The 13,513-nt window shown below is 38.1% G+C and overlaps 1 pseudogene; it reads left to right on the top strand.

Annotated features, from left to right (window-relative positions):
- Nucleotides 1–2,202: 2,202 nt before the first annotated feature.
- Nucleotides 2,203–2,788, top strand: LOC128780880 (nascent polypeptide-associated complex subunit alpha pseudogene; annotated as a pseudogene).
- The last annotated feature ends 10,725 nt before the right edge of the window (nucleotides 2,789–13,513 follow it).

Here is a 13,513-nt window from a genome sequence, read left to right as displayed (position 1 = left end):
GATGTCAGATCTGAGAGCTTAGGAAGATCGCAGAACTGCCAAAAGCAGGTATGTCTGCTGCTGGAAGGGGTAGCCTTTTATTCTCTACAGCTCACCTTCTGGCCTCTTGTTCCCCTTAGTACTTGGAAGTCATTGGTCAAGGCTGAGCTGTGTCCCTTAGGGGTGGAGTCAGATCAGAAGAGGGTCAGCAGTGAAGATTGTGCTCTGGTTTGTGATCAAGTGTTTGGTTACCAAAACATCCTTCCTTTGTTTGCTCCTTCTTCATAGTCAACACCATTTTTCATTCATTCACCCTCTTGTCTTCCCATGTCATCCTCCAGGATAACATTTATCTCTCCCATTCTCTTTCTCCAAGTAAGACCCATAAAGAGGAGCTAAGCCCAAGATGGGGGGAGAGTTCCAGTCAAAACAGCTGAATATTTGTGTTAAGGATCCTGACAGGGACAAGAACAGGGTCAAGGAAAAAAAAAAAAAACAATTGACATGGAATCTCAGCCAGTTCTCTCTCTCTTAAGAAGTTATCCTTATTACTAAGCCTCTGCATCTTCATTTTCCAAGGGAGACAAAACACATACATTGTTACCTCAGGAAGCTGAACAGTGTTGCAAGGCATTTACAATAGGTTTGAGATCTCAATCCCAAATTACAGTACCTCAGGGTGATTACACAAAGAATAACTGAGTTTACATCCCACGCTTCTCAGGAACCCTGTCTCTGTCCATTTCTCTGTGACTACAGAGGAACCTGGCTACTTCAGGGAGATTGCCCTGAGCTCCCTTCTTGATCTTCTGCCCTCCTTACAGATCTTTATACAAGTGAGACAATTTAGGAGTCTGAAGTTTTTTTGAAACCAGGACTTGTGATCAAAGTGAAGAATAGATGGATCAATGTTAATTAGGCTAGGAGTTGGAGTGTGTTTGATGTTTGCTGTAGCCATAGATGTTAGAGGTTTTACATTTCTCTAGCGTCCTTATGTTTGGATGCCTCTGTTGTCTTTTGGGCTCCCTAGTATTCATCATGAAGCACAGTCTGCACCTGTAACTTTTTCAGTTGCCAATACTGTTATTATATTTGAGTCTGGTTGATATGGTGGTGAGGAACAGAGGGGAAGCATTCTATGTGCATAAAGAAACCTCACTATTTCGTGGACCAGCTGTGACCTTCACAAGTGTTTCTTAGTTTTTTTCTCCCTTAAGAAAGTCAGGAAATACTCCCTAGTTTAGACCACATAGCCTAGCATGACAGGGTTGTAGGGTGAGAAAGATTTCTGATCACTAAAGTGGAAGAACAATGAATAAACAAGAAACAGCTGGCTATTCAGTAAAGATTAATCCTTGGGTTAACACAAGTTTTGTTTTTAATCCATTGAGCTAGGGCTCTAGGTTTCCAAAGCAAATTTTCTACAGATCCACAGTGTGAGGAAGCTGACCTTTCCTTAGACCTTGGGTATGAAAATCAGACTTAGCCAAAGCCCAGGAAATAAAAACCGGATCTCTAAAGATCAAGAGCTTGGGAAACAAGTCTCTCCCTGAAGCAGATCCTGTGAGTATATCCCATTCTCCTTCTGATTCAGAGGGTGGACACCAGTCTTCTCTTGGACTCAGAGTATGGGGTCGGTCTGTCTTCTCCACCTTTCACCCTTTGCAAGGCCCATGACTCTTCTAGTAAAGGCCTTTGGGTCCAGAGCTGCTTGCCTCCGGGGATCTGCCCCACTGTTTGTTCTCTTACTGCTAAAGGTTGTAGGAAAAGACTAAAGAAAGATTATAAGCCTGAAAGGCAGCATATCTGTAGTTCACTACAAGGCCCATGAATTCTCATTCTGAAGTCAGGGAGGCTGAGTGTAGTCTCATTATTGCTTAGATACTTGTTGATTCAAGCTAAATTATCTCGGATGCTCATTTTGAAGCATTTTATTTATTTCTTTTATGAAATATCATGATTATTTCCTTCCATTCTTGAGTGAAAAACCCAAAATTTAGAGAGATAATGAAATAGTTATTAGGATAGATTAGAAAAAGTAATGGTCAGAGAAAAATGTAAACAGTCAAAATAGTTATTATTTATAAACTTAAAAATTAATAAAATACAAAACACATTATGTCTAAAAGTACTGAAAAAGACTTTTAAAAAGAAACTCTGGGTGGGCCATGCTGAAGCTCACCTTCTTTCTGCCACCATCTTGGTTGCACGTTCCCACACAAAATGCCCATGAAGCCACAGGAACCGTCCCGGTACAGAACAGGAGTGGCTGCAGCCCGGGCTGAGCCAGGGTCTGGAGCAGAATCTGACAGTGATGAATCAGTGCCAGAGCTCCAGGAACAACTTCCACACAGGCAACCACACAAGGAGCCCAGCAGGCAGCAGCAGCTGAGATCAATGAACCAGCCAGTAAACAAAACAGAGCCAGAGTGAAAAGAAGGCAGAAGAGGCTGTGTCCAAACTGGGTCTTCAACTGGCTACAAAGGTCACAGGGTCGCTTTCCAGAAATCTAAGAATATCCTCTTTGTCATCACAAAACCAGATGTCTACAAGAGCCCAGCTTCAGATACCCACATAGAGTTTGGGGAAACCAAGATCAAGGATTTATCTTGTCCAGCACAGCTAGCAGCTGCTGAGAAATTCCAAGTTCGTGGTGAAGCTAACTGTCTCAAATGTCCAAGAAAACACACAGACTCCAACTGGACAAGAGGAGAGTGAAGAGGAAGAGGTTGATGAAACACGTGTGGAAGTTAAGAACGTAAAACTGGTCATGCCACAAACAAATGTGTTGAAAGCAAAGACAGTCTGAACCCAGAAGAACGACAGTAATAATATTGAAAATTCTATTATGGAATTAAAAATGTAACCATCTAAAACTGAGGACCTTTTTTGGGTGTTTCAAAGGAGTAACTGTGGCTTGGTTTATAATTTATGCTGTTTCGATCATTAATAAATTTATGGCTTCTTGTGGAATGAAAAAGTAAATTCTGAAATTTGTTCAAGATTAATCCCTGCCTTTCAGGGCATCAAGTGGCATTTATACTTGTATAAGTGCTGCACAGAATTTTAATTAAAATTAAAGATGGAAGATGGCTCTTTTTAGCAGGGAAAAATCAAGTATTTTCTTACATTTGCTAGCTAATTTATGACATGTATACTAATCCTATGAGGCAAGTATTGTATTATCTCACTGCTGGGATTGTACCCTAAGGATCACGAATCACCAATTTAAAAGAACCTATGCCCCCAATGTTCATAGCAGTAATATTTAGGACAGCCAAGTGCTGGAAACAGCCTAAGTGCCCATCAGTGAATGAGCGCATCAAAAAATTGTGGTGCATTTACACAATGGAATACCATGCAGCAGAAAGAAAGAAGGCGCTCCTACCTTTTGTGACAGAATGAATGGGAACTGGAGAATATTATGCTAAGTGAAATAAGCCAGGCACTGAAAGACAAATACCATATGATCTCACCTATAAGTGGAGCCTAATGAACAAAATAGAACCGAGGACATGGAGATAAAGAACAAACTGACAGTGATCAGAGGTGGGAGGATGGCAGATAACAGAGGAAAGAAGGGGAAGGGGCAAATCAAGGAACAAGAATAGAGGACTCATGGGAATGGAAAATGGGGGGAGATTGACTGTGGGAGTGGGGCAGAGAGCAGGGAGGGGAGAGCAACAGGGAAAAAGGCAGGACAACTGTAACTGAACATTAAAAAAACATATTGTCTTTAGGTGCTATTAGTGTGTAGAATTATGTAAATCATATTGTTGTTAGATAAAATAGGTCTTTAACTCCACTGATTTTTATACATTCTCTCAGAAAAATACTTCAAATGTTAATCTTCATGACAAATTAATTATTTTATTTTTAATTTTAAAATGGGAAAATTGTAGACAGGGTTTATAAGTCACTGAAAGTTCAAAAAACTGCTTAGAATTTTTGATTAGAGAGGAAAGCAGTTCCTCTGTTTCCATTATGCATCTGAATTTATGTTCTTATAGTAGAAATAAAATGATTGGATTTTGAGTAGTCTAACTAATTGTAACTAAAAATATGAAACCAGAAACCATGTAACCTGTGCAAAAAAGGTTATAAGTCTGAGCAGAGAGGGAGAGGGAGAAGGAGAGTGGTGAGCGAGTGCAGGAGTTTCTGATGGTAGCTACTGATGACATCAAGCCTGGAGCACAGGGCCTGGAGTAGGCTGAGGGAAAAGTAACTCTCGTGCTCACTGGTGTGAAAAGGAGAGGAATAGCTGACTCTCGCCTACAAGTGAAAGACTAAGAAAGTACCCCGCTTATTCAGGATTGAAAAAAAGCAGTTGTTGGGGTGGGAACAAGGCAAGGAAGATAAGAGTTAAAAAGCAAATGCAAGAAACAAATACAGGCAAACTTTGCTACCGCTCAGCTTCAGAACTCTTCCCACCCTGTACTCCTCGCTTTTTGACAAGAAAAAAAATGTTTCGCACTGGGTGCTTGCTTGGGACGCCTCACACTTGCTATAGAACTTGTATGAGTCACTGAGCCACGCCACAAGAGAAAATACTTCATTATTCAGCACTCCTCCTTGGTTTAGGCACTGGTCAGGAGTTCTGGCACAAATTAAAGACTTAAAGAAGAGTAAGGAGGTACAACAGTAAGTGTTGATTTCCATATGTGTCAGGACACTAGGATGTTACAATAACCTATTTATCCCATTCAACAGAACTACATTTACATGTCAAGAGGACAGCTACCTTATGCAAATGGAAGAGTCCATTTTATGCTGCAGTTTAGAAAGATTTCAGAAATGGGTGAAATCCTTAGAGTATTTAGGGTTACAACCAAACTTGCTATCTCTCTTTTCTGTTTTCATATTGAAAAACTGAACATTTTTATTTGATTTACTCAGAGTTGTTTTTGTGGCACATGAGATTACCTGTGAGTTTTGCAGGGGTTAAAAATCCTAGTTTGTTCCTGGCATGGTCATTTAACATATCTATAACCTTTAACTGGTTTCATGGATATGTTAAATAGCTGTGGCCTTGCTTTGAGCCAGGGGGATGGGAGCGAACTCCACCCAAGATGGGACTGGGAAGCAACTCCCCCTGGTTACAGGGCCTGCGTGAGAGCTTGGAGATGATTGGCTCCATGCCATGGGGCCACACCTGCCCGGACTTACTATGGCAGCCCAGTAAAGCTGGAGGAATACTGGGATGCTGGCAGGTGTAACTGACTGTAGGAGGAGTCAGAAATGGGGTTGCAAAGGAAGATGGGCACTGGGGTTTAAACCTAGGCGCGGCAGCCATAGGAGAAGAGGACCGTGCGGTTCTGAGGGGAAAGGAGAGGACCACGCGGTTCTGATGGAGTGAATAGGAGAGGACCATGTGGTTTTGGAGTGTTTCTTTTCATCAGGCAGCTTAGGCAGCAGGAGAGACTTTGCTGGGAAGAAAAGGGGAGAAAGGACTCCTGCTGGTGGGCCATGAGAAGGTGCCCCATGGTTTTGGATTAACTGGAGATTGCAGCAGCCACACAGCTGATGGTGCCGGGAGCCTGTACCACGGACTTCTACTTCCTTTCCTGAGATACGGTACCCTGGACTGGGCACAGGGAGAGGGAAGGACTGTGTGCCTCTGTGGGTATTCTAAAGCACTTTAGTATCTTATTGAAGACATTAAGTCGTTACTCTAAGTTTGTGTAACTTTCAAATAAATAATTTCTTTCCTTTTCCCTAGTCTCTGGCATTGAGAGACGTTTTTTCTCTGGCGGTGGGCATTTTGAACCTAGCAGGTGTGTGTGGGAGGGGGAACCTCCAGAGACAGAAAGGGGGAATCCTTTCTGTAATAATTTATCGTGAAACACCCCCCACCTGCTCTATAACACTCTTCCCTGCAACCACCCATCGTCTCCCAGAGCCTGTCCTAGAGTGGACTTGGTTTTTCACTGATGAGTAGCTCATCCTCAGAGTCTCAAACCTGGCCACGGAAACCGTGGGCTCCATGCAGACACCCTGCTTAGACTTGTACCTTTCACATGTTCCCTCACCTTGTGGGGTGTTTTTCCTGCCCCCCCCCGCCCCACCCCTTTTTATTTTTTATTGACACTTCTTTTTGTAATTCAAATACTTAATCCCTCTCTCCTTGGTTTGTTCCTTTGTTTGTTTTATCTCCCAGCCATTGTCCCTTTTCACTCCTTTCTGTAAGGTTCAAATTTGTAATGCATTCTTCTGTGTGTTCTACCTGCAGGGCTTCCAAAGGCTGCATTCTCAATACTTAATTTTTTCTGCAATGTCTAGCACAATATTTGCAGGGGTTTTTTCAGTCATTGAAAATAATTAGTTTGCCTTCACATGCAGATTGGATTTTGATCATCTTAGGGGCCTCATTTTGAGCAGGTTCTCAAATTTTCCAAGCACGTAGATTTGTAGGTGTGCCCTTCTTAGTGGTGGATTGACTCTGAACACATAGCTGTGCATCCTCAGCACCTAGACATGCCCTGAGGGTTGTTACAAGTAGATGGAAAGAAAAAATCTACCCCATTTTCATTTTGGGGGGGGGTTGAAAGTTTATTGCACTCTGTGTACTTTTCCAAGTGATGAAGATACACAGCTATGTCAATCACCATTCCTGATCTAAAGGCTCATGCAGCCCAGGCTTCATGCAAGATTAGTTTTGACTTGGCGTATTAGTCTTGGAGGATGGTCAGATAGCGACTTCTCTCCAGAAAGTGTTTGAACCTCTGATGATTACAGAGCTACCTCTTCTCACCCTTACAGAAGAGATTCTATCCTTGGGTTATCTGGACTTCTAGGGGAAATCACAGGAATGGGGCCAGGGTGGTTGCAAGATGGAACATAAAGACAGCAAGAAGTAGAAACACATAATTTATCCTTTAGTATACATCCATCATCTAGTTTGCTCACCTGGAAGCACAATGCCAGTTGCATGGAATGCAGGGGTCTTACTGTATCTTCTCTCAGAAAAACAACTAAGTATTCATGTGATTAAGAACATTAATGTTGTACCTTGAGTACTTGATTTACATTGTGACTCTTGTTCTTGTTTTGACACTTTGCTCAAGTTATGTAAACTCCTTGCTTCTTATCTATAAAATGCACACAATAATTATTTCACAAAGCTGCTGTAAGGTTTAAATACAAAACACCTAGAGCAGCATTTAACATGGAATAAGCTGTCAGCTATATAAGTCACATTTATTTTAATTATTTGTATATCAGACTACCCTTCCCATTGTACAAGGAACTCTTTTGGGAAATAGACTCCATCTTTCATAATTTTATGGCACATAGATATTTAAATGATTGAACTATAGAATTGATGTAGTAGTCTTCAGTTTCTTTAACTGGAGGTAAATTATTTCACAGACAATTTAATGATATGTCTGATGGATGGAGAACAATTTTCATTTCCATATTAAAACCACTAAATCATGAACACCGTTCCACTTAGTGGAACCTTTTTTTAAATCTACTACATTAGATCTTAGTCATAGATTCATGTATAGAGGATATACAGATAAACACACAGGTATTTTATTCATTAAGGAAATTATGAAATTCATTTTAACTACTAATTAAATTAATTAATTATTGACACAATGAGAATGCAAACAGGTTGAGAAAATGTATATAAACCTGAACTGACAATCAGCAATGTCTTCAATGAGCATTTCTTTAGTAAAAAAATTAACTAACATAAAGAAATATGAATGAATCATAAAGGTCTAACTTAATATGCTGCAAAATAAGCTTATTATTGCACCGACCACCATGAACAAGAAATAAAATTAAATTTTACCAGCCCAGCAAAAGCCTTTTTGTGTCCCTGTCCAGTCCACCTCCAAGAACGGTTTTACTGGATTGTAACATTTATAAAGTGAATCATTCTCCATGTGTTCCTTTGTGTCTGGCATCAATATTCATCTGTGAGTTTGTGAGAAATATCCATGTGTTTTCATGTAGCAGTAGTTTCTTCATTTTCATTTCTATATAGTATCCCATTATATAAATATACCCTATATTTACTTTTTGATTCTGATAGTAACAGTTGTAGCTGTTGTAAAAGTGCTGCTCTGATTATTAAAGTACATGTTTATTGGATTGTTTGTTTTGTGCACATAGCTATGAATTTCTGTTGAGCTTAAGCATAGGAATACAGTTCCTTGGAGAAACAAGTACTTATTTACAGCACATACTGTCAAATATTTTCTAAAGTGATTATATAATTTTATATTTCACTACTAGTTCATTAGTCTCTATTGGTATATCCTTAACACAAAACATTTTCAACATTATTTAAAAGCTCACTATGTAGTAGTACCTTGTGGTTTTGAATTGCATTTCCTGATGACTAATACTGTTGCACACATTTTCATGCATTTATTGGTTACTTCCTCTTTTGTGAAGAACCTGTTCAGTGTTTTTCCCATTTAAAAACAAAGTAGATTGTCTGACATTTTTCTTACTGATTTTCAGATATTATTTATAAATTATTGATGTGAGTCTTGAGTCAGCTATAGATATAACAAATATCCTTACTACTCTACAGCTGGCTTTCTAATTTTCTTAATTATTTTTCATGGTAACTAGTTATTTTTAATGCAAATTTATTTATAGTTCTTGTTTTATGAAATATTTAAGAGATCTTAAATCTAAAATCAATGAATAAAAATGCCTGTGTTATCTTACAATAGCTTTAAGCTTTTAAGCACTTTGTCACATTTAATTTTGTCTATGGTTGAGGTTGATATCAAGAATCATTTTTGTGTCCAGATTAATTTTGTGACTTTAATAAGACTACATTTTTTCTGATTCAGTAAGGGCCCTGGAGATTATAATCATAGTTGGACACAACCTCTTGCACTTTTTCACATAGATACAACATTACCTTGTTAGCAGAAACAGTCCTAATATCATCTATAAAATGCATGTTCTTGTTATGCAAGGAAATTATACTTTCACTGATGGCCAAACGACATGGTGAATAGGTTCTTGTCATAGGTTGGGTTTTCCAGAGGCAGATGTTGAGACAAAGTTTTGGGTGGAAGTTGTTTATTAGAGGTTTACATCTTTGAAAGAAAGAAGAGAGCAGAATTTGGCAGAGGAGGAAACCAAACTGTGATATAGGCTCAAAAGCCTCATCCCACCCAGCAGAAAGCTCTGGAGCAAGTATACTCAACAGTGTTATCCCACGTTGGGATCGAAATGGGCAGACTATTAAAATATTTCCTCAGCTAGTCACCTAAGAAAGGTCAAGACTTTAGGCAAAGTGGCTCTCAGCAGCTGAGAGACATCCTGTGTAAGGTGAGATTTGGAGGCTGCCTGCTGACTACACCCCCAGGATGCACAGCAAGTCCTCGGTGGGGGGAATCTGGGCTGCACACGTCCATGCCCACAACCGTCTCCTTGTTGGTCTCCTATATTTGGAGGGAATATTCCAAGACTGTTCAGACTTAAAATCTACAATAATTATAGTTCCCAATACTCACAAACCAATGCAAAATTGGAGCATATGATCCAGATATTAAAAGAATATCTCCAGGGTTTCACTAGCTCCCAACAATACCTGTGGTCCCCTAAATCTCACAGGAGCATGTACTTAGGTTCATTACAATTTGTATATTAAAACAAACAAAACCACTTTATATTTATGGGTATTGGTTTTGCTAACTTTTTATTTTAAAATCATTTTAGAGTCCTAAGAATTGCAAAAATATGTATAGGGAGATTCTGTGAACCTTTCACCTAGTTTTCTCCAATGATAACATTGTGCATAAGTACAATATAACATTCAAACAGGTAAATCGACATTGCTATAACACAGAGTGTATTATAAAATCTCAGCAATTTTTACATGCACTCACTTGTGTTCTTGCATGTATAGTTTTATGCAATTTCAAAACATGTAGATGAATATAAATTCATTCACAGTTGAAATACAAAACTCACCCATCTTCCAGTACTACCTCAGGTTATTCCTTTCTTTTTTCCCCTCTCTCCCATCATCCCTAACCTCTGGTAACTACTAATCTGTGCTTCATAATAACATTTGGTATTTCAAGAAAGTTTCATACATGGGAACATTATTATTATTATTATTATTATTAATATATTCTCTTGAAAAGCATCTGGTTGTTCTATGTATTGATAGTTTTTCTTTTTATTGCTGAGCAGTAATTCACTGTATAGAAGTACTACAGTTTATTCATGGATTGAATGAAGTTAGATTGTTTCCAGTTTTTGGCAGTTACAATAAAAAGCTATTACAAACATTTGTGTACAGGTATATGTATAAACATGTTATCATTTCTCTGTGTTAAATGTCGAAAAGTGCCATTGTTAGGCCATAGGTAATTGCATGATTACTTTACAAGAAACTGCCAACTGTTTGCTAAAGTGGCATACTACTTTCCATTTCCAACCACACTTTTTGAATGACCCAGGTCCTCTGCATTCTTTTAAAAAATTATATTGAATTTATTGAGGTGACTGGTTAATGAAATATATAGGTAGCAAGTGTATGATTCAATAATACATTATCTTTATATTGTGTGTTCACCCAAAGTCAAGTCTCCTTCCATCACAATTAATCTTCCCTTTACCCTCATCTATCTCTCCCAACTCCCCTTTCTCTCTAGTACTCACCATAGAGTTGTCTGTGTTTATGAGTATTTTTTTCTTCACTTAATCCCTTCACTGTTTTCACCCAGCTCCCCAAACACTCTGGCTCTGATAGATGTCAGTACGTTCTTTGTATTTATGAGTCTGTTTCTATTTTGTTTATTAGTTTATTTTGTTCATTAGATTCCATGTATAAGTGAAATCATATGGTATTTGTCTTTCTCTGACTGGCTTATTTCACTTTGCATAATACTCTCCAGGTCCATCCATGCTGTCACAATAAGTAATATTTCCTTCCCTTTTAATGGCTGAGTAGTATTCCATTGTGTAAATGTACCACAACTTTTTATCCACTCATCTACTGATGGGAACTTGGGTTGCTTCTAGATCTTGGCCATTGTAAATAATGCAGCAATGAACAGAGGGGTGCATATATTTTTTCTAATTGGTGTCTCTGGTTTCTTCAGATATATTCCCAGAAGTAGAATATCTGGATCATAAGGAAATTCCATTTTTATTTTTTTGAAGTAACACTCTATGTTTTGCACATATAGTGGCTGCACCAATATGCATTCCCACTTATACTACATGAGGGTTCCCTTTTCCCCACATCCTTGTCAGCACTTATTGTTTGTTGATTTATTGATGATAGCCGTTCTGACAGGTGTGAGGTGGTATCTCATTATAGTTTTAATTGGTATATCTCTGATGATTAATGACATTAAGCACCTCTTTATATGTCTATTAATCATCTGTATGTTCTCTTTGGAGAAGTGTCTATTTAGGTTCTTTACCCATTGATTATCTGTTCTTTTGATGTTAAGTTGTAAAGTTCTTTGTAAATTTTGAATATTTACACATTATCAGATGTATCATCAGCAAATACGTTCTACTATTCAGTGGGTTGTCTCTTCATTTCCTTGATGATTTTCTCTGCTGTGAAAAATATTTTGGTTTAATGTTGTCCCATTTTTTCCCCTTGTTTCCCTTTCCTGAGAAGATATATCAAGAAAATATTGCTTCAAAAAATGTCCAATATTTTCCTGCCTACCCTGGCCAGGTAACTCAGTTAGTTAGAGCATTGTCCTGATAAACAAAGTTTGTGGGTTTGATCCCTGGTCAGGGTACATACAAGAATCAACTATTGGATGCATGCATAAGTAGAACAACATATTGATGTTTCTCTGTCCTTTTCTCTCTCTCTCTCTCTCATATTAATTAAAAAAATTTACTGCCTATGCTTTCTTCTGGGATTTTTATGGTTTGGAGTCTTACATTTAAGTCATTAACCCACATGGAGTTTATTCTTGCTTGTGGTGTAAGAAGATGGTCTAGTTTTGTTTTCGTTTTTGTTTTGGGGTTTTTTTTGCTTATATCTGTTCAATTTTCCCAAGACAATTTATTGAATAGACTGTCTTTATCCTATTGTTGTTCTTGCCTTCTTTGTCAAATATTATTTGACTGTGAAGATGTGGATTATTTTTGAGTTCTCTCTTCTGTTCCATTGATCTATACATATGTTTTTATGCAAGTACCATGCTCTTTTGATTACTATGGATTTGCAGTGTAGTTGGATATCAGGTAGCATGATTCTTCCAACATTGTTTTGCTTTCTCAATATTATTGTGGCTATTTGGATGTTTGTGGTTCTACATAAATTTTTGGAATACTTCTAGGCTGTGTTTATCTTTCAGCATATCCTTCATGTGCTGTCTCTTGTAAACAGCATATATGTGGGTCCCGTTTTCTTATCCATTCAGCTAGCCTGTGTGTTTTGATTGGATCACTTAAGCCATTTACATTTAAAGTGATTATTGAAGATATGTACTTATTGCCATTTTATTCTTTATAACTATCTTTCTCTGTTGTTGTTGTTCTTTTTCTTCTTCTCCTTCTCCTTCTTCTTCTTCAGGAGACCTTTTAACACTTCTTGTAATACTGGTTTGGCAGTAATGAACTCCTTTAGCTATTTCTTGTCCAGTATATTATTTATTCCTACTTCAATTTTAAATGATAACCTTGGTGGAGGCAAAGTCATCTTGGTTGTAGATCTTTGCTTTTCATCAAGTTTAATATTTCATGCCAATCCTTTCTCACCTAAAATGTTTATGTTGAGAAATCATATGTTTATGTTGAGAAGCTGCCATATGGCAGCTCCCTTGCAGGTAACTTACTGTGGTTCTGCTGTTGCTTTTAAGATTCCCCCTTTGTTTTTAACCTATGCCATTTTAATCATGGTGTGTTGTGGTATAGGCCTCTTGGGTTCACCTATTTTGGCACTCTGCGCACTTCCTGCACCTGTGTGTCTATTTTCTTCACCATGTAATAGAACTTGTACATCATTTTTTTTTCAAATAAGTTATCAATTCCTTGCTCTCTCTCTTCTCCTTCCTGCACTCTGGTGATGCAAATGTTGGTATGTTTATTTCATGTTGTCCCAGAGACTCCTTACATTACCCTCATTTGTTTGGATTCTTTTTTTTCTTTTTGCTGTTCTGACTGGGTGTTTTCTGCTTCTTTATCTTCCAAATCACTGATTTGATTCTCTGCATCAACTATTGTGTTGTTGGTTTCCTGTAATGTATTCTTCATTTCGGTTAGTGTATTTTTAATTTATGACTGGTCCTTTTTTATGGTTTTCATGTCCTTTCATGCTGTTGAAAATCTCATTATTTTCCTTAAGCATCCTTATATTCATTTTCTTGAACTCTATATCTGGTAGATTGTTTTCCTCATTTTCACTTAGTTCTTATTCTAGAGATTTCTCCTGTTCTTTCATTTGGGCATGTTCTTTGTTTCCCCATTTTGATTGCTTCTTTGTGTTTGTTCCTCTGTATTAGGTAGATCTGCTATGTCCCCCTGTCTTGGTAGGTTGGTGTTACATAGTAGGTGTCCTGTGGCATCCTGTGGC

This window comes from Desmodus rotundus, chromosome 5, assembly GCF_022682495.2.
Source record: "Desmodus rotundus isolate HL8 chromosome 5, HLdesRot8A.1, whole genome shotgun sequence".
Taxonomy (NCBI): domain Eukaryota; kingdom Metazoa; phylum Chordata; class Mammalia; order Chiroptera; family Phyllostomidae; genus Desmodus; species Desmodus rotundus.
Note: the sequence above shows the minus strand (reverse complement) of the source record. Positions and strands in the feature narration are given on the sequence as shown.